The following is a 27,238-nucleotide window of genomic DNA, read 5'->3' as shown; positions in this document are numbered from 1 at the left end:
CTAAAGAGCCAGAATGAACTGGAAACACTTCCAAGACCAACTAATAAATGAGATGTTCATCAAACTTGCTTTTTATATCAAATTTAATCACTAAAGTTAATTTGATTGAGCATTTAAATTAGCAGAAACCAAATTGAGAGTAATTTTTTCAACTTTCAGGTAAATTGGAGTGTTTAGCACAATCTAACTAAGAGATATCTGAGCTAGTTGTTATGGGTCACTTGTTACTACTAATCAGAAACTCTTGAATGTATTTTGTAGAGTTTTTCTACCTCAGTCTTGTATTGACTTTCTTTCCTTTCCATAAGATTAAAAATCTGAGTTTTTTTTTTAATTGGTTTGTTTGAAAAGCAAACTTTTAAACATCTTTCTAATGAAATTGCTTCTTTAGACAGGCAAATAATTTGTGACAAATTGTCAGTTTCGGTGATTGGCTTGAAACAAGACCATAAATATTCAGCTTGACATCACAAAACATCTGCTCTTTGATTGCAATATGCTACTTTTATGTTTTGGTTTCAAGAACCCTGAGTTTTATTTACATGTACCAGATTACATCCTATAAAACTTGAAGTGATGGTTAGCATTAAGACTTGCAAATAATAACAAGTTATATGCAGACACATATAAGTAGACACATTGGCCTTCATATTCTTCCTGCATGGTACAGTACTTCATAGTCTGCCAGTAATTCCATGGAAGAGAGGCAAGGATCCAGAGATCTGGAGTTCATTTCATTCCTGACTAATTTCACACATATGTAAAAGACATTAATTGTAGTAGAGTTCACTGCTAAGGCTAAAAAGCAAGATACATGAGGGGGCAGAGGGGGGTGGGGGAGGGGTGGAAATCTACCTCATGAATATTGAGTTTCTCAATTCAAGAAAAAAATCATATTTTGGACTGATTTGAGTCCTCTTTATAGAATGAGAATTCTCTTGCTTTCCATTTTCTGTCTCTTTACCAAAAAGCTTATAGTTCCCTCACTACAAACTGATTCTAAGGTTTGACTTCTAAAGTGCTCTTTTCAAAGCTCTCAATTACTTGAAAATCCCTGAATTTTCTAAACCCAGGTGCTGTATTTATTTTAAAGAAATTGTGTGTACATGCTTTGTTCATTAATCACAATTTGGGAGGTGTATTAGCAGTTGAAAAGATGCTTCAGGAACTTTACAACTGAGAATACTGAATAATATATTTGGAAATATTGGTCAAATAATGACAAGAGAAAAAGCTTAGCTACCATTTTGCTTAATCCATCATTGAAATTGGCTGTTCTGTTTAGAAAATATTTCTTGGAAATCTCATTTTTTATTTAGCCTGTTTGGTGATGTTTTTCATTGGCAGGCATAATAAAACAGAACAGTGATGTTTGAAAGCCTTTGCTTGTGTGTATGTGCTCAGTCAGGTCTGGCTCTTTGCAAACCTATGGACTGTAGCCCACCAGGGTTATCTCTCCATGGAATTCCCCAGGCAAGAATACTGGAGTGGATTGCCATTTTCTACTCCAGGGAATCTTCCCCGCCCAGGGATTGAACACATGTCTCTTAGCAGGAGTATTCTTTACCACTGTGTCACCGGGAGAGTCCACCTTTTCTTGAGGGTTGGGCTAAAAACAGGAAGTGATGCCCAGCATCAGAGTCAAGATTCATTCAGGCACTGAGATTCACCAACACTTCCCAAGTCAGCCAGGAAATGCTGCATTAGAAGCTAATCAATGAGGCTAACTGGGCAGCTTTGCAGATTTACATTCAGTTAGGAATATTTTTCTGAAGATCTTGAAGTTGGTTTTTGCAAGAATTTTTCTTAATTTCTTTGAATACCTGAAAAATAGATTTGCATACAGGTCTATATAGGACCTGTTTAAATAATGCAGGGCTATTTCTCTAATTAAGGTCTTCAAAGCTGTACTCATGGTCAAGCTTAAACCTTTAGGAAGGATTTCCCCCAAATGATTTGATTTGTATTAGGATATATATTACTTGTACCTTAACAAGAAAGAGACTTTCCTAGGAATTAATGAAACGTTCAAAACTTCTTTCATAATACGTAGTTGAAATGAGCAGAATTTTGAGTGGATATCCAGAAGCTAACCACTTTAACTGGCAAAACATTCCGTTCTCCAGTTACTCAAGTATGGAACACCTTATTTGTTATTAATCTGTGTTTTGTGTTTGTGATGCTAAAAATGAATTAAAGTGATTAGCTTCTCAGTACCCCTCAAAATTCTGCTCATTTAGACTATATATTATAAAACAAGTTTTGAATGTTTCTTTAATTGATTTCATAATGTTAAAGAGAATGAAGACTAGCCCACTCATTTATATCACCTAACACTGTTTGCCTGGTAGCTCAGCTGGTAAAGAATCCACCTGCAATGCAGGACACCCGGGTTCTATTCCTAAGTAGGGAATAGCCCCTGGAAAAAGGATATGCTACCCACTCCAGTATTTATGGGCTTCTCTGGTGGTTCAGAGGGTAAAGCATCTGCCTGCAATGCAGGAGACCCAGGTTCTATTCCTAGGTCAGGAAGATCCCCTGGAGGAGGAAACGGCAACCCACTCCGGTACTCTTGCCTGGAAAATCCCATCTATGGAGAAGCCTGTAGGCTACAGTTTATGGTAGGCTACAGTCTATGGGGTTGCAAACAGTCAGACATAACTAAGGAACTTCACTTTCCACTGGTGGTTCAGACAGTAAAGAATCCACCCTCAATGTGGGAGACCTAGGTTCGATCCCAGAGGAGGGCATAGAGAATCCCCCTGGACAGAGGAGACTGGTGGGGTCGCACATGGAGTCGTCCATGGGGTCACAGAGTCAGACATGACTGAGCAACTGAGCACAGCCCAACACTGTTTCACCAAGAAAATTTTTTTCTTCAGTAGTGTGAGACCACATGAGACTATAGCCCACCAGGTTCCTCTGTCCGGCTTCTCCAGGCAAGAATACTGGAGTGGGTTGCCATACCTTCCTCCCAGGGATCTTCCCAACCCAGGGATCGAACTGCGTTTCTTATGTCCCCTGCATTGGCAGGCGACATATTTACCACTAGCGCAACCTGGAAAGCCCCTACTTAGAATCTAATAACTGCAAAATGTTTAAGGAATTAAACCTGCAATAATGCTGTAGTGATTGTCATAGTTTATCTGCTTTGAAAATGAATGCCTAGAAATTTTTCTAGCAATCTTAGGTAATGTTTAACTCCTATGCTTATTGGATAACTTAGTTCAGAAGCTCTGGATGGATTATTCCTGTTTAATCATGACAAAGGCCCTGGGGGATAAGTAGAATTTTTCCATGTGATCAAATGAGTACACTGATATGTGTTTATTTTCTAAATTATCTCCAAAAATGCAGTTGTAGAAATAGCATCCCACATGATGTAGTTCAACTTAGAGTTCTTAGGTGCTGAAAATATACCCGCACTATTATAATGGTACTGTGAGCTCTTCCACTTTTCACTCCTTTGATATAAATTTAAATATAAAAAAAAAAGAATGTGGTTATATTCACATTCTTGATTCTCCTCTATTTTTAATGCACTGGTAATCAGTCCAAATTTATTAATTTTTTTGCCCATTCAATAACTTTTCATTAAGACCCACAATTTCCATGGGTTAAATCATTCACCAAAATATTCTTGTAAGTACTCTAGGCTTATAAGAACTAAGGGTGAAAAATATTCATTGATGAAGAATATTTAATACACACAATACCATTAATTTTGTGTGGACACATGGATATGAAATGTAACACTTCAAAAATCAAGATTTGTTATCAGATTTATTATGAGAAAAAATGAGTGACCTTGGAAATACCATAATATTAAATAGTATAAGTTTCAAAATGGGGCATATTGAGAAAGAAATTAAAGATAGCATCTAACACAGTGATTTCAAAATAGTAAGCACTTGAGAAAAAGCCTTTGTTAAACATTACTTGAGTGTTCTATAAAATAAGTCAAAACATAAGCATTATATAAGCTTTTCCTTAAGGACAGTATATTACTAAAATGTTTCAGGAAAAAAACTAACAAAGTTCATTATGAACTGACTTATGAAAAAACAGCATTACAATATCTTTAGGCCAAAATTATGATCTTATGACTATTCCCCCAAGGCTTTAAAGTATCTGGGCCAGATTCAGCCTAACCAATGGCTTAATTTCCGGAGTCTTCCCACTGATCCAACAAAATCTTGGTTCTGAGTCTTGGTTCCCATTTAAACTTGAGGAAGCCAACTGCAGCAAATGCTAGGAATACCCTCCTCAAAACCTACAAACATAGGTTAAAATAAGCAGTAGCATTCCCTGTAGTCAACATAAACAGTTAACCCCTCTTTCTGACCTCCAGAAAACATTAAGCAAAGAGAGTCAATCAAAGACTGATATTTAAAATCTGAAGTTGTATAAACTTTTAAGATATTTAAAGTGAGATATATCTTTCATTGTCTTAAAAGTGTTACTCAACCAAACTTGGATCCCCTCTCCCACATGCAGCAAAGTCAACATAATGACATGAGTTTGTGGTGAAGGAAAATACAGTGTTTATTGCAGGGCATCAAGCAGAGTCCAGAGCAGCTAGTACACAAGACACCTGAACTCCACAATGGGTTTCAGTAAGGCATTTGTTTAAAATTTTTATTGGAGTATAATTGCTGTACAATGTTGTGTTAGTTTCTGCTGTACAGCAAAGTGAATCAGTTATATATACATATATCCCCTTTTATTTTTTTAGATTCCCTTCACATTTTGACTATCACAAAGCACTTAGTAGAGCTCCATGTGCCATCCAGTAGGTTCTCATTAGTTATCTGTTATACATAGCAGTGTATATATGTCAGTCTCAATCTCCCAATTCATTCCATCCACCCCCCACTTCCCACCTTGGTGTCCATAAGTTTGTTCTCTATATCTGTTCTCTACAACTTATGGACACCAAGCTTTATAAATAAAGTTTACCAGTACCATTTTTTAGATTCCATTTGTAAGCCATATTGTGCAATATTTGTCTTTCTCTTTATGATTTCACTCTACATGACAGTCTTTGAGATCTATTCACATTTCGGCAAATTGCACTGTTTTGTATCAACACAGGAATGGATAAAGATGTGGTACATGTATACCATTGGATATCACTCAACCATAAAAAGGGATGAAATAACCCCATTTTCAGCAGAGCATTTTTAGAGATAAGGTGAGGGAGGGTCATTTCAGGGTTATGACCAACCTAGATAGCATATGGAAAAGCAGAGACATTTACTTTGCCAACAAAGGTCCGTCTAGTCAAGGCTATGGTTTTTCTAGTAGTCATGTATGGATGTGAGAGTTGGACTGTGAACAAAGCTGAGTTCCAAAGAATTGATGCTTTTGAACTGTGGTGTTGGAGAAGACTCTTGAGAGTCCCTTGGACTGCAAGGAGATCCAACCAGTCCATCCTAAATGAGATCAGTCCTGAGTGTTCATTGGAAGGACTGATAAGGCTGAAACTCCAATACTTAGGCCATCTCATGCAAAGAGTTGACTCATTGGAAAAGACCCTGATGCTGAGAGGGATTGGGGGCAGGAGGAGAAGGGGATGACAGAGGATGAGATGGCTGGATGGCATCACTGACTCAATGGACGTGAGTCTGAGTGAGCTCCGGGAGTTGGTGATGGATAGAGAGGCCTGGCGTGCTGCGATTCATGGGTTGCAAAGAGTTGGACACAACTGAGCGACTGAACTGAACTGAATATGTGATCATGGTCATCAAGTAGTTAATTTCTTGCATTTGATGGGGGGTTTTAGCATCTGTAAAACAGCTCAGGGAATGTGCACCAGATACTATTACCTAGGTACTTCAGTGAGGAGCTGAAGCAGAGGAAATGAGTGGGTGTCTGCCCCACCAAGGCCCCATAAGGTCCTGCTTCCTTACATAAATAGAGACACTGCATTGGCTATAATCATAGGGACAAAGGCAGCTCACTTCATCAAGTGACAAGATAGATTAAATCAAACTCTAGCCACATGTCAAATTAAAATGTCTTCATTACCAGTTGAACTTGATGTTGGAAAACCCTCATTAGAGAATTTGCACATGTCCTTGGCATCTCAAGTACGAATGCTTCACCACCCACTCAGTCCCTGGAGTGCTTTTCATACCATCTTCTCTTCCTCTTCCCTTCAGAGGAAATCATCCCCTAATTCCATTGCCAGGAACTAACTCACAAAAAGCCTTGAGCTGTTTTACTTCAGTTTTTATCTCAGTCACTTTCTAGTCTTCCTTTCCTCCCTGCTGCTTGTGACCCATGAGATTCTTAGCTGGGCTCCTCTCTTCCACTCCTTCCATAAAACATTTTTCCCTCTGACTTCCTGGGGGCATTTCCCTTTGTGTTCGTTCAACAGACTCAGGTTCCTTCTCTTGTTTCTTCTCCATGCATTCAATGTCTTTAAATACAAAGCTACCAGGCATTTACTCCACCCCAAGGCTTTTTTCCTTCTCATTGTTTTGTTTGTTTGTTTGAGAAGGAGGTGAGGGCGTTTCTGCTTTTTAGGTTTGATAGGTTAGAAATCAGCCTTTTTTAAATTATTTGTATGTGAACAGGAGATTGGAAAGTAAAAGAACCACACTATAGTGTGACAGTGTGCAAAAAGGAATGCACCCCACCAAACTCCACTGTCCTAGGCTGTCTGCAGGCGGCAGTTTGGAACTTGGTGTGACTGGAGCCTCCAAACAGGTCTCCTGAAATCCAGCTCTTCCAGTTAGCCTTCTGTTGACCAGAGCTACCCATGTCCTTCACTCCATTGGAGGATGGAGAGGGCCACCGGGTTAGTTGAATGGGGAGGTTTGCTTTGATATTCATAATGGTGTCTTATCAAAGAATTCAGTTCTTGTACAACCTCATGTCTTCCCAATGATTGTCTAAGCAGTCAGGAGCCAGTGGTCTACCAGCAACTGAGTTTTACTAGTCCTCCACAGAGTTTTGTCCCTGAAATCAGAAGTCTTTTCCTGGAACAGCCAAATTCACAGGGGGAAAAAAATCACATTTCAGGTCCATATTGGCTCATGCAACACATGGATGGATGGATGGATGGACGGAACACACATAGACATACACATTCACACACATATTGATGCACACACACACACCTCTGCCATGCAGATATGGGGAAAGGAGGCAGGGTCCCAGCAAGTAAGAACAGGCTTTCCATGACACTCGATTAGATGCAGTGGTCTTCATGCCACCCCTCACACAGCAACAAGTCTACCATCCAGACCACCCCCAGAGCACGGTGATGATTCTTGAAGCCAGTGTTCCTCATGTTGCCAGAGCCTTCCAGTAGCCTCTGTATGTGGGACTCTTGGGAAAAGGTGTTGAGGTCGGCAGAGAGGAAGATGGGTTGGACATAGGTGCTGGTGTGGGCCTTGTCTAGGAGGCTGCTTCAGAGTAGCAATGTCAGCATTGAGCAGGATGAGGTTGCAGTTGGGCTGCAGAATGACAGCAGAAATCTGCAGTTTCTGGATAATTTCTTCATCCCAGTTGTCATCCTGGTCATATTTCCCCAAAAGGACTTTGAAGACTGCTGTCTTAATCACAGTGACTTTCCCCAGGTGGATTAGCACTGGCCAGTCACCACCGCAGTGCTCTGGTTCACGCGTGCGCCACTGTAGACTTAAACCAGGCATCCTTGCACAGGCTGCCACCATGCACTCCTCTGACCCTCCAGTAGAGGGCCACCTGCAGCAGCCAGCACACTCCAGGGGTTTGGGGAACTACTGTCTCAATTTTCCTAGACTATGGAGAAAGCCCCAGCTTAGTAAGATAAACTCAGATCTCCCATTCCAAAAGGTAATGTCTCAATCCCTCAACCAGGAAAGTACAAATCTGGAAAGGTGGTCTCCATGATTGTGATGACTGCTAAGCCACCTGGCCTCTTTTTCTTTTTTCTTTTCAATAGCAATCAACCACCTTGACATGGCTAGCACCAAAGATCAAGGTTAAAATTAAAGGTTTTGAAAGCAAATGAAATCTGGGTTCCAGCCCCAGGCATTTAATGGCAATAAAGTGAAAGTTGCTCAGTACTGTCCAACTCTTTGCAACCCCATAGACTACACAGTTCATGAAATTATCCAGGTCAGAATACTGGAGTGGGTAGCCTTTCCCTTCTCCAGGGGATCTTCCCAACCCAGGGATCAAACCCAGGTTTCCCACATTACAGACGGATTCTTTACCATCTGAGCCACCAGGGAAGCCCTATGACAATAAAACCTTGGACAAATCGCCAAATCTCTAAGACTCTTCTCTGGCCTGTAAGATGAATATAGTAGTGCTGTGCTTAGTCACTCAATCTGTCCTGTGCGAACCCATGGACTGCAGCCTGCCAGGCTCCTCTCTCCATGGCCATTCACCAGGCAAGAATACTGGAATGGGTTGCAATGCCATTGTTTCATTCTTCAGGAGATGGGATGATATGATGCAGGTAAATAGACTCAAAACATCATTATAAACATTTCCACCATGAACTAAGTCATACTATTCTCTTTTGACAAAAATAATGGTGAAGGCGGCTTAGTGTGTGCAAGACTCCACTCAAGGGTTTTTTAAGCTTTCTTCTTCTTACTATAAAGAGAAAAAAGGAAAACAAATATCATCTGCAGTTTGATTTGAAGCATATAAAATTTATGAAGCATAAGGAAAAACTGAAAGAAAATATTGGAAATGTCAATAGTTGCTCTGGTGGGCTTTTTTCCTACTTTCCTGCCTCCTTGTATTTTCTATTAGTGGGCCTGTCTGATTTTCACAATGAAATATTACCATCATTTTAAGATATAAAGAATTTCTTTTAAAAGTTCCATCTTCTTGTTTTCTTTTTGATACATACATAATGTTTTTAAATTTAAAAAATCAAGCAGATGATTACAAAACATTGTATGATATATGACTTATTACATATTTTGGTTAAGATACAAATTGGAATCTATAATAAACCAAACAGCAAAAAAGAGACTTATGATAGACATTTTTCTTTTAAAATCTTAAGTTTAAATAGTATCAGAAAATCAATATACTTTCAAAGGAAAGCAAAAGTGTTCCTGCTTCTTTTTTTAAAACATAGATCTAGAAACACAGATTATAATTCTGGTATATACACATGTTACTTTGAGGAAAATGAACAATAAGATTGTATTTTCTACATGTATAGATGTGAGAGTTAGACTATAAAGAAAGCTGAGTGCAGAAGAATTGATGCGTTTGAACTGTGGTGTTGGAGAAGACTCTTGAGAGTCCCTTGGAAACAGCAAGGAGATACAACCAATCCATCCTAAAGGAAATCAGTGAATATTCATTGGAAGGACTGATGCTGAAGCTGAAACTCCAATATCAGAAGAACCAACTCATTGTAAAGGACCCTGATGCTGGGAAAGATTGAAGGCGGGAGGAGAAAGGGGTGACAGAGGATGAGATGGTTGGATGGCATCACCAACTCAATGGACATGAATTTGAGTAAACTCTGGGAGTTGGTGATGGACAGGAAGGCCTGGCGTGCTGCAGTCCATGGGTCACAAAAAGTCAAACACGACTGTGCAACTGAACTGACTGACTGACGTATTCAGTTACCTTCCTAAAGTTTTATTTATCAAATTTTTTATTTCTACTTCTCTTTTTTCTTTCTACTTTTAATATAAAATGCATATTCATTTGCTTATTATTTAATAATGAGCATCCTCCATAAGCAATAGCTATGCAAAGAAACAGGATGTTCTGCTATTTTGGAAGAGCATCCATCAGTTCAGCCTCTCTCAGCATGAATGTTATGTCTCTCTGTCCAAGAAAACAGGGCTCTGGAAATGCTTAAAAGTGGAATTCAGTAAGCTTGTGAGTTTCTATACTTAAGCATATACTTGAACTTGTCATCTTTATCTAAGTATCCATTCTGTGAGTGCTTTTATTCTGAGGTTGCATACAGAAGCAAACGTCATCTTAATCTGAAAGTTTCCCTAATAAACCGGCACCATTCCATAGACAACTCTAGTGTCTGCTGATACATGGGAGCACAGGTCTCTCGATGACTGTGGGATATCTGATAATACTATACATTTCCTTTGCAAATGGAAATTGAAGTTGAAAGATTACCTAAAACATACAAAGTTACTGATAAATTAATGTCCAGCAAAATTAGACTGGTCAAAAATCAGTCTAAAAGGAAAGAATGATAGGAAGAGACAAGAATGATGACTAAAAAAGGATTAAAGAGACATTTAAGACAACTGATCTTCAGGACAAATGACTCTTCATGATTATAATGCATAAGGATGAAGTGAAGATTATCTGTTTTCATATTATTTTGTCTGGAAAATTATACCCATTAAAATCAAACCTTGAATCATTCTTGGTAATACAAATATAACATGCATAACATTGTATAATATATAATTTCATTTTAAGATGATCAAACCTTTTTTTCTTTCTTGACTATTTACCATGATATCTTGGTCTCTTTTAAGTGGTGTTTTTACTTAAAATGTCAACTTTTCTTATGTTAAGGAGACCATGAGTATATTATTTTACAACATAAATCTTAACAAAAGTTAAATTTCTTTCAGGAAAGGGAGAGGGATGTTGTTGTTCAGTCACCAAGTCACGTCCAACTCTTTGAGACCTCATGGACTGCAGCAAGCCATGCTTTCCAATCCATCACCAACCCCCGGAGCTGGCTCAAATTCATGTCCATCAAACTGGTGATGCCATTCAACCATCTCAACCTCTGTTATACACTTCTCCTCCCTTCAGTCTTTCCCAGCATCAAGGTCTTCTCCAATGAAAGAGTCAGTTCTTCACATCAGGTGGCTAAAGTATTGGAGCTTCAGCTTCAGCATCTGTCCTTCAAAAGAATATTCAGGATAATTTCCTTTAGGAGGGACTGGAGATTGAGTTAAACACCAATGACCAATAATTTAATCAGTATAACCTACATAATAAAACCTCCAAATAAATCCCAAACAAAAGTGTTCAGAATGCATCTGAATCAGTGAACACACTGAGGAGCTGGGGAGAGTGGCTTACCCAGCGAGGGCACAGGAGCCCTATCTAATAAACTGTTCCTGAGTTCTGTCAGCTCCTCTGGAAAGTGATCCACCTGAGGAGAGGATCAGGGAATCCCCAGTTTGTAGCTGGTCTGTTGAATAAGTATGTGAGGCCTGGGGCTTATGACAGTGTCTGAAGTGGAGGCAGTCTTATGGCAATGAGCTCTTAACATGTGGGATCTCAGCCTAGGTAGTTAATGTTAGCATTGAACTGAATCACTGAATACCAATTGATGTCCAGGGAGTCAGAGAAGTAGTCAACAGTGTGGAAAAAAAATCCACGTTTGATGTCAGAAGTCTTATGAATAGAGAATGTTTTCCTTTAATTATGAAGATAGTTTTGACTTTCTAGATTTCTAAATGGGTTCTAGGGACCCCCAGGCTTCCATGAACCACACTTGGGAGCCTCTACTCTATCATAATAGCAAAATGTGTCGTTCTACAACATATTGGGTTGGCCAAAAAGTTCTTATAAGATCTTATGGAAAAACCCAAATTTTTTGGTCAACCCAATAATACTAGACAATGTTTACACGAGAAAGATATGGAATTTTTTAAATTTGTTTCATTGAAATGCAGTTGATTTATGATGCTATGTTAATTTTGACTGTACAGCAAAGTGATTCATTTATATATATATATATATAATTTTTCATAATGGTTTATCACAGGACATTGAACATAGTTCTGTGTGCCATAAGTAAGTAGGTCCTTGTTTAGAATCTTTTCTAAAGAGGATAAACAGTGTTTGTAGAAGTTCTCTGACTGAAAGTCATACTTTTTCTGAGTTTATAAAATAAGTAAAGAGAACTGTGTGCCTTTGCAAAGCCCATTCAGAATGAGTAGGCTCTAAAAGAGCATTTTCTAAAAGACCATTTACTCAAGAAAATAGAATTCTTAGGTAAAGCAGCAATGGGAAAGAACAATGGCAGAGGGAGGGAAAAATTAATGCATGTAATCATTATTTGTAATCAATAGAAGGACTATGTTCTCCACTAAATTTTGTGTCCTGCTCACTATACTGTTACACATACTTCTTGCAAGCAGGAAATTCTTAAAAATTATTTTTTAATTCTTAGGCCAAATACAGTGGTTAGTATACAGTTGGGATTCAATAGATGCTGAATGAGTGAATTTGCAAACAACAAGCTAAATATATGTTTGACTTCAGGATATGGAAAACAAGAATTGATAGTAAAACTGCCAAACAGAGTTGAGCTCTTAAAAGAGACCAAAGAAAAAGGTACAAGTACAAAAATTAAAAGCACTTGGGAATTCTTTTCTCCCTTCATTTTTCTTTGTATTTCTTCTCAATCCATCCAATACAGCTTTTCTTCCTTTTCATGTATATGTATGTACATATACATATGTGCACATATGTGTATACACACATGTATATATGAGCAGAATACATAGATGTCAGTACTAGGCTCCCCTAGAAATTCAAACCTGCAATTACCCAAGTAAATGAATTGCTGGTTTCAAAGTGGAAAAGCAGCTCTATCTATTAATAATAGAAGAGTTCAAAGTCTGCACCCTTGGTTTTACATGTGCTTCTGCCATTTGCACACTATGTAAACTTGCTTAATAATCCTTTCAGCTCTGTCACCTCATAGGTAAAGTTGAACTAACAGTCTGGGTTCTGCTTACTCTATAAATTTATTAAGAGTAAATTGTAAAAATAATAAAATAAATGATAAAGTCCTAAGCAAACTGAAAGCATTTTTATCATCCACTCTACCTATTTGTCAATGGGAAGTTAAGTGCACTTCTAGAGCCACTCAACCTATGATGGTGATGGAAGATGGAAGTCACAGACTACATCTCCCTTTCCAGCTAGTCCAGGTAGAATTAAGCTTTAAAAACTCAAGGCTCAGGACAGAGTTTGCTGGTTTAATCCTGTATCCTCTCTCTATTTCACTGGTTTCCATCCAGCAATTCTGTAATAGAAAGGGTGATAGAGAAGGCAGGTAAATCCCCGCACATGAGGGAAGGGTTCAGGAAAGGAAGAGATAAGAAAGATAATTTCTCACTCTGCACACCTCATCCTACCTCTGCCAACCACACCTTCCTCAAAGGCCAAAGTGTTGGTAGTTCATGACTATTCTTTCTATTGGCATAGGTAGGAATGGGGAAAGGAAGCAACTTTCTCCCTTATGTACCTCATTCCACTTCATTTCAAGCAATGAGTAAGAAATAAACATGGGGAAAGTATGCCTTGGACAGAAAACACATGTCATACAAACACTGCCCAAACATAAAAATATTCAACATGATTTATAAACACCAGGAGAGTAGAATACTCAGATGCTTTTCTAAGTTAGTTATGAATGTGCTGAATTCCTCAGTCATGTCCAACTCTTTGCAACCCTTTGAACTGCAGCCCACCAGGTGCCTCTGTCCACGGAATTTTCCAGGCAAGAATATTGGAGTGGGTTATAAATAGACTTATACTATCAAATAATTGATCCCTAAATAAAAACTAATAATTTTATTTAGGGACCAATTATTTATTTATTTAGTTAGTTAGTTAGTTAGTTTATTTAGTTTATTTAGTTTTGTCTAGTTTCCTAGAATATCCACCTAGGAAAGAGTAATAAAAAGATATTGAGATTATAATACGCTAATATTTTTTGAAACAATAAAAATATATAGTTATTCCAAAATCAGCTGTGATGTAATTAAATGTAAAGGCATTTCATTACACCTCCTATTATCTGACATTTATTTAAATGAAAAGTAACATAACCCTCTTGAATTGCTACTCTTTCAGAAAGCAAAAGAAGTATTAGAGACTTTCTTCACTCCTAGAAATGAAATAGTTAACCTATTTGTGCAAATAATTGCATCTTGAATCCAAATGTAATAACATAACATACATTATCTAATACAAGTTGAAAGTATGGTCTAAACTTTTCTTAGCCATTAAAATTTTTGTGGAGGTTACATAATCTTGGTGGTGAAACTGAGGAAACCTCATGCATATAATGCAAGAGAAAAGCGAAATTGAGACAAAGTAGAAATCTGTACCTATTCCCCAAAATTCCACTTTCTAGTAGAGATGTGCATTTGAGTTTGCTAGACGTCTGTGCAAGCGGAGTGTCAGCTCAACAGAAAAGCAAAAGAAAAACAGAACTTCAAATCCTTTGATGATATAAAGTTTTCAACACAAAAGTCAATCACTCCTCAGTTAACAGTGGAAGAATATATATTAATTATTTCTAGGTTTAACAATTATACTTTACATCATTTTGCTAAAATCCACATTTTCTGTAATAAAAGATGGCCACATTTCAATAGAATGCCTTAATGAAAAGTAAGCAAACATTATGCACAAGTGAGCTAAACTGACTAACAGCAAACACTCTCATTGGAATCTGTGAACTTCTGCTCTATTAGATCCAGATCACATGACCAAAACATTATTGCTTCCACACTAACAAGCTGGAGAAAGTACAAAGTCATAGCCTCTTTTTTATTTTTTTAAACTTGTCACAAAGTTGAGTACACAAAGAGACTTCAATGAACAAAATCCCAGAAAGTGATCAACTTTTCATGTGAAAGACCTGAGTCTACTCTCCTCCTTAGAAAATTAGAATAAGGTAACTAGCTAAACCATTAATAGGTGTTTAATGGTAAAGTGTGAGCAAGCATGACAGATAAAAATTCTAAGGCGGTACAGACACAATAGAAGACTGAGCAAACCTGAAAACTCTTTCCCAGAGATGCTCACTAGGTGCTCAGGGGTTGTGCACTACCACCTGGAGGCAGGCAAAGGGAACAAGAATAGAATGACAGCAGACTTCTTGTCAGAGAAGGGGTAAGCCCAAAGACAACAGAACAACATAGAGGCCTGGGAGAAAATAGCTGGCAACCTCGATTTCTATATCTAGCAAAAATATCTGTCAAAACATGATGGTAAAGAGAAGACCTTTTTAGAAAAGCAAAAGATGAAAAAGTGTGTTACCAGCAGACCTATAATAAGAAACATGATAAGAATAGTTTTTCAAACTGATAGAAAATGCTGCCAAATGAAAACTTGCATCCATAGAAAGTACATGTTGCTAGAAATGCTAAGTATGTAATAAATAGGAAAGGCGTTTTTGTCATTCATTACCTCTTTAAAATTTAATTAAGGGATGAACAGAAAACTCACTAAAAAGATTTGAAAAGGAAGATTTTAAAAATAAAGATTTAAAATTGAAATGTTTTCAACCTCACTCAAATTAGAGAAATTAAAATATAAATAATGTGTGTGTTGGTGTGTGTTGGTCACTCAGTTGTGTCTGACTCTTTGCAACGCTGTGGACCATAGCCCCCTAGGCTCCTCTGTCCATGAATTCTCCAGGCAAGAATACTGAAGTAGGTTGCCATTCCCTTCTCCAGAGGATCTTCCTGGGATGGAACCCAGGTCTACTGCATTGCAGGCAGATACTTTACCATCTGAGCCGCCAGGAAAGCCCAATATAAACAGTAAGTATTATTCTCATATATCAGACTGGAAAAAGTTTAAAAAAGAAAATGCATTCTTTTGACAAGATATGGGGAAACGGACACTCTCATATGCTGTTCTTGGGAAATTATTATATCCCTACTGGAGGAAAATGTGGCAATCTTCAACAAAGCTACTTGTGCACTTACCTTCTGCCTCAGCAATTCCACTTCTAGGAATCTCCCCTGGTGATACTCTTCTAGCAATATAAAAATATATATACATGAGGCTATTCATTGCAGTGTGGTTTGTACAGACAACACTCAAACAGTATACAAGTACATATGTATGAGGTTATTTATTACAGTATTGCTTGCACAGTTGGCCCTTGGATAAGGGTCCCAGGGGTCCTCTGTGCACTTGAAAATTTGAAGGACTTTACAGTTAGCCCTCCACATCCACAGTTCTGCATCTGTAGATTCAACCAACCACAAATTATGTAATACTACAGTGTTTATACAAAAAAAAAAAAAAAAATCCACATAGAAGTAGACCCAGGCAATTCAAATCCATGTTGTTCAGGGGTCAACTGTATTTGAAAATTTTAGAAAGAAACCAGATATCCAGAAATAGGAGAATTATTGAATAAATTATGATACATTTATATAACACAATACTTTGGAGGTATAGAAGAATAAGGAAGATTCCTCTATACTGATTTCGGTATTTTCTAGGACATATTGTTAAAGGAGGAACTAAAATGCAAAGGAGTAACTATAGTATTCTACACTTCATGTAAGAAAGAAGGGACTACTAGCTTGACTATAATAAAAAGATGAATAACAAGTTGACAAATGTATAAAAGTTAGAACTCTCACAACACTGCTAAGGATAATGTAAAATGCAGTGGTGCAGCCACTTTGGAAAAATAGTCTGGCAAGTCCCCAGAAGGGTAAACATAAAGTCAACAAATAACCCAGCAATTTCACTTCTAGTCATATATTCAAAAGAAATGAAAACATATATCCATACAAAATTTTTATGCAAATGTTCAGAGCAACATGATTTATAATAGCCCCAAAGTGGAAACAATCTAAATGTCCATCAACTGAGGAATGGATAAATAAAATGGAGTATATCCATACAACAGAATATTATTCAACCATAAAAAGTAAAGAACTGATCCAAGCATGGGTGAACTTTGAAAATATTAATATTATGCTAACTACAATTCTGAAAGAGATGGGAATACCAGACCACCTGACCTGCCTCTTGAGAAACCTATATGCAGATCAGGAAGCAACAGTTAGAACTGGACATGGAACAACAGACTGTTGTTACAACTAGGTCCATCTAGTCGAGGCTATGGTTTTTCCAGTGGTCATGTATGGATGTGAGAGCTGGACTGTGAAGAAAGCTGAGTGCCAAAGAATTGATGATTTTGAACTGTGGTGTTGGAGAAGACTCTTGAGAGTCCCTTGGACTGCAAGGAGATCCAACCAGTCCATCCTAAAGGAAATCAGTCCTGAATGTTCATTGGAAGGACTGATGCTAAGGCTGAAACTCCAATACTTAGGCCACCTCATGCAAAAGAGGAACGTGAATAGGAAAAGGAGTACGTCAAGGCTGTATATTATCACCCTGCTTATTTAACTTATGTACAGAGTACATCATGAGAAATGCTGGGCTGGAAGAAGCACAAGCTGGAATCAAGATTGCCAGCAGAAATATCAATAACCTCAGATAATCAGATGACACCACCCTTATGGCAGAAAGTGAAGAGGAACTAAAAAGCTTCTTGATGAAAGTGAAAGAGGAGAGTGAAAAAGTTGGCTTAAAGCTCAACATTCAGAAAACGAAGATCATGGCATCTGATCCCATCACTTCATGGCAAATAGATGGGAAAACAGTGGAAACAGTGTCAGACTTGATTAGGGGGGCTCCAAAATCACTGCAGATGGTGACTGCAGCCATGAAATTAAAAGATGCTTAGTGCTTGGAAGGAAACTTATGACCAACATAGATGGCATATTCAAAAGCAGAGACATTATTTTGCCAACAAAGGTCCATCTAGTCGAGGCTATGGTTTTTCCAGTGGTCATGTATGGATGTGAGAGTTGGTCTGTGAAGAAAGCTGAGTGCCAAAGAATTGATGATCCTGAACTGTGGTGTTGGAGAAGACTCTTGAGAGTCCCTTGGACTTCAAGGAGATCCAACCAGTCCATTCTAAAGGAGATCAGTCCTGAGTGTTCATTGGAAGGACTGATGCTAAGGTTGAAACTCCAATACTTAGGCCATCTCATGCAAAGAATTGACTCATTGGAAAAGACCCTGATGCTGGGAGGGATTAGGGGCAGGAGAAGAAGGGAACGACAGAGGATGAGATGGCTGGATGGCATCACCAACTCGATGCACATGAGTTTGGGTGAACTCCGGGAGTTGGTGATAGACATGGAGGCCTGAGGTGCTGCAATTCACAGGGTCACAAATAGTCGGACATGACTGAGCGACTGAACTGAACTGAAGTACAAAAAATTGGTTATCAAAGATCACACAGATTAGTGGTTATCTAGGATTGGGAGTGAGAGAGGATGATGAATGGGTGCAGGATTTCTTTGGGAGATGAAAATGTTCTAAAATAGATGAGGTAATAGTTGAACAACCATGTGAATACACTAAAAACCAACAGCATGTATACCTGAAATGAGTGAATTTTGTGGCATGAGAACCATGTCAACAAAGTTGTTATATTAAAAAGGGATATTAGAAACTATGCATTACACTCATATGCAAAATAAATGCAGGAAGTGTAAATCAGGAACTAAATAGATTTGCTATCTACATAGGGTAAGAACAAAAGAGTAGAAAGAAGAGGGAAATGGGAACATAGTGATGACAATTAAGAAGGAGCAATATTTCCTAATGATTGATTGATTGATATTATCCTGGATACAAGCATGAGGTTTCTTGACCAAGGCAGCTTACTATTATTCACAGTAATAACCATATCAATTCTAGGGCAACCATGAACACACACTCACAGAGATGTAACTTTAGAAAAGCATTTCTTAAGAAAAAGTGAAATACGAAGAAGTATGTAGTTCATTCAAAAGAAGGTAAGATGAGGGGAACTGAGACAAAGAACAAATGGGATACATAAAACCGAAAGCCAAGAAGGGAGACTTAAATCCAATCATTTCAATGTTACATTAAATGTAAATGAACTCAATTTCTAATAGACAGAAATTGAGTTAGAGGCAGATATTATCAATGGATATTTTTAATAAAAGCTATAAAATTACTGTCTTTAAAAACTCATTTTGTGTATACATACAGTGAACATTGTTCAAACTGGGACTCTTGAGAGTGAAAGGGGTGCTACGCATAATTATACCAGAATAGTAGATACAAAATCAGAACTGATGGTTACTCCACTTAACACAGTTGGTGGTATGGGTTTCTCCAGTCTACAGGGTTTAGATCATAAATACAGAAGGCCAGAATTTGCAAGTTTCTTGTCTGCTACCTCTGTTAACTTTTAAAATTTCCATATTTTTTCCATGGTTTCACTACTAGTGAAGGAGGCAGATAAGTCACTGGATAAAACCATATATAAATGTGCTGATTCAGTGATATTAAAATGATATTAAATGATATTTTTCCAGGGAAGTGGTAGAATGTTTCTGAAAAGAGGAGACAGTTGAGTCTGCATCTTAAAGAATAAATTAAAAATAAATAAAACAGAGTCAGAGAAGGCTATTCCAAAGGAGAGAATAGCAGTTGGAAGAACAGTTATAAGTGGGTCTGGTGTTTGGTTAATTGTAAAAAATTTAAGCAAAGCATCTTAATGAACTGAAGATTAATGTTTTCAATTCATTAAGACACATATCTTAATGAATTAAAGATTAGAGAAAGAATGGTGAGAGAGAAATCTGGACAAATGTGGGGAGATGAGCAGATTGTTAAGGATATAACAGTATAATGAGTTGGAATTTGGTCCTATAGTTTGGTCAAAGGAAACTAACAGAGATTTTTAAAGAAAGTGATGTGATCAGGTTTATAAGAGTCCAGTGCCAGGGACAGTATGAATTAGACCAAAAAAAAAAAAAAAAGAGAGAGAGACTAAAATAAGATAATGAAGAGGAGAATAAGTAGCTTCAGTTGTTTCAACTCTTTGTGACCCTATGGGCTGTAGTCTGCCTAGACGACATAGACAGTCTCCAAACTGTCTATGGAGTTTTCCGGGCAACAATATTGGAGTATGTTGCCGTTTCCTCCTCCAGGGGATCTGCCAACCCAGGGATCAATCCTGCATCCTCTCCTGCATTGACAGGAGGGTTCTTTACAGTAAAGCCACCTGGGAAGCCATAATAAGGTAATGACAGTGAGGAGGAAAATAAGAGCCAGATTCAATAGAGAGATTGAAGGGATGAGGAGAATCATGGCAGTCAGGCATATAGCATGGCATATAGCTTGAGTGAATTTTGTACAATAAAATGGGTTCTAAAACCAAAGACAGAATTGATTTTGAAGAGAAAAATGGTGAAATCCCTTCTATAAATGCTGGTAAACCTACAATAGCTGTTAATAAGCGTATTTTAGAACAGGAAGTAACCTAATCTTAAATAAGTTTCTGAGTGTGTTCACGTAAAAACCCAGCCAGGAACTGGAAACTGCCCAAGAAAATAGGGCATATATGCATCATTCTGAATGAGCCTGGGAAGATTGTCTTAATTTTCCCATAATTCTATTTCTCTTCATTTTCCTTCACATTTCTAATATTTTTTTTGCTTCAAGTATTATAATGCTACACTATTTTTTATAATAATCACAACTCAAAGAGCTACAGGGAAAATTGCTCCATTTAACAATTTTAAATGTTGCCTTTTGTCTTATTTAATGTTTGTGTCCTGAAACAAAGAATGTTATGCTTATCTTTTCTGTTTGCATTTGTGTAAAAATTCTTTCTTGCCATTTTATATTAAACTTTTCTATATCATGTAGATTTAAATGCAGCCCTTGTAAAACAGCATACAGTTACATTTTAAATCTTTCTAAAAGATTTTGCTTTTTAAGAACATATAAAGAGGATAAACTGTATTTCTTTAAATAATGAATCCATGTCAGTTTATGAACACATAATAGCTTTTTGCATTTCCTAGCTATTTGCTTTATTTTTCCTTAGATTTCCCCCTTTTCCCAGTTTTATTTAGATTTAATTGACATGTAGCATTATATAAATTTAAGCATTATATATACATAATGATACATGTAAATATCATGGAATGATTACCACAATAAATTCAGTTTAACACATCTATCACCTCACATTTACAATTTTTTTCTTATGAAATGTCTGATTTACTCTTTTAGCAACTTTCAAATACACAATACAGTATTGTTACCATATGTAATTAGCATTTTTTATGTTGAAAACTTTAAAACTTAGTCTCTTAGCAACTTTTAAACATGCAATAAAGTATTATTAACTGGTCACCATGCTGTGCAATACATCATCAGAGTTTATTTCTCGTATAGTAACTGGAAGTTTGTACCTCTTGACCACCTTTACCCATTTTCCTGATCACCAGCTCTGGTCTCTGGCAACCACCTGTCTGTTCTATTTCTATGAATTTGGATTTTTTTAGGTTCCACATGTAAGTGAGAACATATATTATTTATCTTTCTCTGTCTGACACTTCATGTAACATAATATCTGTCAGGTTCATCCATGTACTTGCAAGTGATGGGATTTCCTTCTTTTTTATGGCCGATTAATATTCTATTGTGTATATTTACCATGTTTCTTTATCTGTGAATAGACACTTAGGATATTTTCATGTCTTGGCTATTGTAAATAGTGCTACCATAAATGCAGAAGTGCAGATACCTCTTTGAGACAGTGATTTTATTTCCTTCATATATATACACTCAGAAGTGAAATTGCTGGATCATATGGTAGCTCTATTTTTTAACTTTTTGAGGAAGCACCATAGTTTGCTTTTTTCAATTTTATTTGTTTATTCATTTTTGGCTATGCTGTGTCTCATTGCTGTTTGGGATTTTCTCTAGTTGGGACAAACAGAGGCTACTCTATACTTCTGCTGCACAGACTTCTCAATGAGGTAGTTTCTGTTGCTGCAGAGCACTGGCTCTAGGGAGTGCAGGTTCAATATTTGCACCACACCGGCTCAGTAGTTGCGGCCATAAGGCAAAGTTCAGTTCAGTTCAGTCTCTCAGTCGTGTCCGACCCTTTGCGACCCCATGGACTGCAGCATGCCAGGCTTCCCTGTCCATCACCAACTCCCAGAGCTTACTCAAACTCATGTCCATCCAGTCTGTGGTGTCATCCAACCATCTCATCTGTCATCCATCTCCTTCTCCTCCCACCTTCAATCTTTCCCAGCATCAGGGTCTTTTCCAATGTGTTGGTTCTTCACATCAGGTGGGCAAAGTATTGGAGTTTCAGCTTCAGCATCAGTCCTTCCAATGAACACCCAGGACTGATCTCCTTTAGAATGGACTGGTTGGATCTACTTGTTGTTTCCAAGGAACTCTCAAGAGTCTTCTCCAACACCACAGTTCAAAAGCAACAATTCTTCAGTGCTAAATTTTCTTTTAGTCCAACTCTCACATCCATACATGACTACTAGAAAAACCATAGCTTTGACTAGATGGACCTTTGTTGGCAAAGTAATGTCTCTGCTTTTTAATATGCTGTCTAGGTTGGTAATAATTTTCCTTCCAAGGAGTAAGTGTCTTTTAATTTCATGGCTGCAATTATCATCTGCAGTGATTTTGGAGCCCCAAAAAATAAAGTCTGACACTGTTTCCACTATTTCCCCATTTATTTCCCATGAAGTGATGGGACCAGATGCCATGATCTTCGTTTTCTGAATGTTTGAGTTTTAAGCCTACTTTTTCACTCTCCTCTTTCACTTTCATCAAGAGGCTTTTTAGTTCCTCTTCACTTTCTGCCATAAGGGTGGTGTCATCTGATTATCTGAGGTTATTGATATTTCTCCTGGCACTCCTGATTCCAGCCTGTGCTTCATCCAGCCAAGCATTTTGCATGATGTACTCTGCATATTAGTTAAATAAGCAGGGTGACAATATATAGCCTTGATGTACTCCTTTCCCAATTTGGAACCAGTCTGTTGTTCTGTGTCCAGTTCTAACTGTTGCTTCTTGACCTGCATACAGATATCTCAGAAGGCAGGTCAGGTGGCCTGGTGTTCCCATCTCTTTAACAATTTTCCAGAGTTTGTTGTGATCCATACAGTCAAAGGCTTTTGTGTAGTCAGTAAAGTAGAAGTAGATATTTTTTTCTGTAACTGTCTTGCTTTTTCGATGATCCAATGGATGTTGCCAATCTGATCTTTGGTTCCTCTGCTTTTTCTAAATCCAGCTTGAACATCTGGAATTTCACAGTTCAAGTACTGTTGAAGCCTAGCTTGGAGAATTTTGAGCATTTCTTTGTTAGCATGTGAGATGAGTACAATTATGCAGTAGTTTGAGCATTCTTTGGCATTGCCTTTCTTTGGGATTGGAATGAAGACTAACGTTTTCCAGTCCTGGGGCCACTGCTGAGTCTTCCAAACTTGCTGGCATCTTGAGTGCAGCACTTTTACAGCATCATCATTCAGGATTTGAAATAGTTCATCTGGAGTTCCATCACCTCCACTAGCTTTGTTCATATGCTTCCTAAGACTCATTTGATTTCACATTCCCGGATGTCTAGGTGAGTGATCACACCATTGTGGTTATCTGGGTCATGAAGATCTTTTGCGTATAGTCTAACTCTCACATCCATGCGTGACTACTCAGGCTCTAGAGCACAGGCTCAATTGTGGTGGCACTCAGGCTTAGCTGCTTCATGGCACGTGGGATCGTTCCAGATCGGGGATCAAGCCCATGTCTTCTGCCTTGGCAGGTGGATTCTTTACCACTGACCCACCACCAGGAAAGCCCCATAGTATTCCCCATTACGTGGTGGTCATGATTTATATCTCCATCAATAGTGCACAGGGATTCCCTTTTCACAACATCCTCACTAGCACCTGTTAGCTAATGTCTTTTTGATGATAGCCATTCTAACAGGTGTGAAGTGATATCTCATTGTGGTTTTGATTTGCATTTCTTGATGATTAGTGACACTGAACTCCTTTTAATATATTTGCTTACCAATTGAATGTCTTTTGGGGGAAAATATATATTTAAGTCCTTTGTCCATGTTTAAATTGGATTATTTGGATTTTTTTTTTACTGTTGGGTTATATGATTTTAATGTATAATTTTAGTATTAACCTCTTATTAGATATATGATATGAAAAAAGATTTTCCCATTCTATAGGTTGCTTTTCATTTTGTAAATCATTTGTTTTACTGTGCAGAAGCTTTTTAGTTTGATGTGGTCCCATTTGTTTATTTACTTGTGCTTTAGGTCTCACATCCAGAAAAATCACTGCCAAGACCGATATAAAGGAATTGCCCCAATGTTTTCTGCTAGGAATTTTATGGTCTTATATTTGCATCTTTGGAGAAGGCAATGGCAACCCACTTCAGTACTCTTGCCTGGAAAATCCCATGGATGGAGGAGCCTGGTAGGCTGCAGTCCATGGGGTCGCTAAGAGTTAGACACAACTGAGAGACTTCACTTTCACTTTTCACTTTCATGCATTGGAGAAGGCAATGGCAACCTACTCCAGTGTTCTTGCCTGGAGAATCCCAGGGACAGGGGAGCCTGGTGGGCTGTCATCTATAGGGTCGCACAGAGTTGGACACAACCGAAGCAACTTAGCAGCAGCAGCAACATTTACATCTTTAATTTTTATCAAGTTAATTTTGGAGCATGTAAAATAAGGGTCTGGCTTCATTCTTTTGCATGTGAATATCCAGTTTTCCCAGCACTATATAGGAAGATTTAAACAGTGAAGTTGCTCAGTCATGTCTGACTCTTGTGATCCCAGGGACTATAGCCTACTAGGCCCCTCCATCCATGAAATTTTCCAGGCAAGAGTACTGGAGTGGGTTGCCATTTCCTTCTCCAGGGGATCTTCCCGACCTGGGGATGGAACCCAGTTCTTCCACAGATGCCTTACCATCTGAGCTACCAGGGAAGCCCCATTTAGGAAAGAAACTATCTTTTCTTCAGTGATTATTCTTAACTCCCCTGTCAAATGTTAGTTGAAAGTATATAAACAGGTTGATTTCTGGACTCTTGATTCTGTTCTGTTGGTCTGTGTGTCTGTTTTGAATGCCAGTGCCATACTGTTCTGGTTACTATAGTTTTGTAATATAGTTTGAAATTGGGACATGTGAGCTTCCAGTTTTGTTCTTCTTTCTCAATAGTGCCTTGGCTATTTAGGGTCTTTTGTGGTGCTATGCACATTTTAGGATTGATTTTTCTATTTCTATGAAAAATGCCATTATAATCTTGATAAAGGTTGCATTGAATCTGTAGAGTGCATTGAGTAATATGGACATTTTAATAATATTAGTTCTTTCAACTCATAAAAATGGGATATCTTTCCATTTATTTGCATATTCTTCAATTTTGCTCATCAATATATTATAGCTTTATGTATACATATATATATATATTTAACTCAGTTGAATTTATCCCAGTTTATTTTATTTTTTATACTATTGCAAGTAGGATTGCTTTATTTCATTTTTAGATAATTTTTAATGCATAGAAATTCAACCAATTTTTGTATATTGCTTTTATACCCACCAAGTTTACTAAATTTGCTTACTGGTTCTTAAAGTCTTTTGGTGTTGCTTTTAGGATTTTCTATATATAATATCATGCAGTCTATAAATAATGATAGTTTTACTTCTTCCTTTATGATCTGAATGCCATTTAATTTTTCTTTTCTTGCCTGATTTCTCTAGCTAGGTCTTCCACTACTATTCTGAGTAGGAGTGGCAAGAGTAGACACTTTCGTCTTGTTCCTGATCTTAGAGGAAAAGCTTTCATGCTTTCCCAGGAAACATGATGCTGACTGTGAGCTAGTCTTCTTTGTTCTTAATTATGTTAAGTTATATTCCTTCCATACGCATTTTGTTGAGAGTTTTTATCATGTATAGGGTTGAATTTTATCAAATAATTTTTCCACATCTATTGAAATGATCATATGATTTTTTCAATTATTCTTTTATTTATTAATGTGATGTATCACACTGATTGACTTGCTTGCATTGAATCATCCTACTTGATCATAGTTTATGATCCTTTTAATGTGTAGCTCAGGTTCAGTTTTCCAGTATTTTGTTGAGTACTTTTGGCATTTATATTAATGAGGGTTATAATTCTCTAGTTTTCATGTGTTGTCCTTATTGACTTTGGTATCAGGATAATGCTGTCCTCGTAAAATGAGTTTGAAAGTGTTCCCATCTCTTCAGTGTTTTGGAAGAGTTTTAAATAGCAATCATTAATTCTTCTTTGAATGTTCAGTAAAATTCAACAGTGAAACTGTCTAGCTCTGGACTTCAGTTTGTTGGGAGGTTTTTGAATACTGGTCCAATCTCCTTACTTGTTATTGGTCTGTCAAGATTTCCTATTTCTTCATAATTCAGTTTTACTAAGTTGTATGTTTCCAGGAGTTTATCTATTTTTCTAGATTTATTAGCATATAGTTAATTCACAGTAATCTCTTATAATCCTTTATACTCTGTAATATGACTTGTAATGTCTCCCTTTTCTTTCATAATTTTATTTATTTGGGTCCTCTCTATTCTTGGTTAGTATAGCTAAAGGTTTTGTGAATTTTGTTTATCTTTTTAAGGATCACAATCTTAGTTTTTATGACTTTTCTATTGTTTTCCTGTTCTGTATTTCATTTATTTCCACTCTGATCTTTATTATTTCCATTATTCTGCTAGCTTTGGACTTAATTTGTTCCTTCTTTCTAGTTCCTTGAGGTATAAAGTTAAGTTGTCTGTTTGAGATATTTCTCCCTTTCTGACATGTGTATTTAACGCCATAAACATGCCTCTTAGAACTGCTTTTGCTACATCCCATATGCTTTCATTTCATTTTTGTTTGTCTCAAGAAATTTTTTTATTTTCCTTTGATTTCTTCTTTGATCTGTTGATGCATTCTTTAATTTCCATGTATTTGTGAATTTTTCATTTTTCCTCCCACTATTGATTTTTAATTTTATACCAATATGGTTGGAAAAAACAATTGGTTTTATTTCAATCTTATTAAATTTGTTATTTTGTGGTGTAACATTTGATTAATTTTAGAAAAGGTCTTATATTCTAGGCTATATTGAGCTGTAGGCAGGCTTCAACTTTACTTCCTAGCCCCACCAGGGCTGTGGAACAGGCTCTATGACTAGTAGGGCTTGTTGGCTGAATCAGACAGTACTGTTCACTGAGCTCTCTGGCCAGCCTGGGCTACAAGCTTCACTCTGTTAATGGCCAGGGCTGATGGCTGAACTGTCTGCTCAAGGGCCACTGCAAGCAGGGATGTAAGGTGGGCCCCACAGCTTCCCAGGTGCTCTGCTTAAACTTCATGGTCAGGTAAAAGTGATGGCTATATTGAGCAGTAGCCACAGCCACAGACCTTCTTACTTGTGAATGGTGGCAGAACAGGCTCCAAGGCCAGCATGACTTGTGGTTGGGGACATGAATTAGCCAGGACGTTCCACCAAGTTCCATAGCTTGACAAGGCCACTGACTGGGGTCTGAAAATGGACAGAGCCATTGGCTGGGTTCTCTGCTCAGATGCTGT

This window comes from Capricornis sumatraensis, chromosome 12 (assembly GCF_032405125.1).
Source record: "Capricornis sumatraensis isolate serow.1 chromosome 12, serow.2, whole genome shotgun sequence".
Classification (NCBI taxonomy): Eukaryota; Metazoa; Chordata; class Mammalia; order Artiodactyla; family Bovidae; genus Capricornis; species Capricornis sumatraensis.
Note: the sequence above shows the minus strand (reverse complement) of the source record.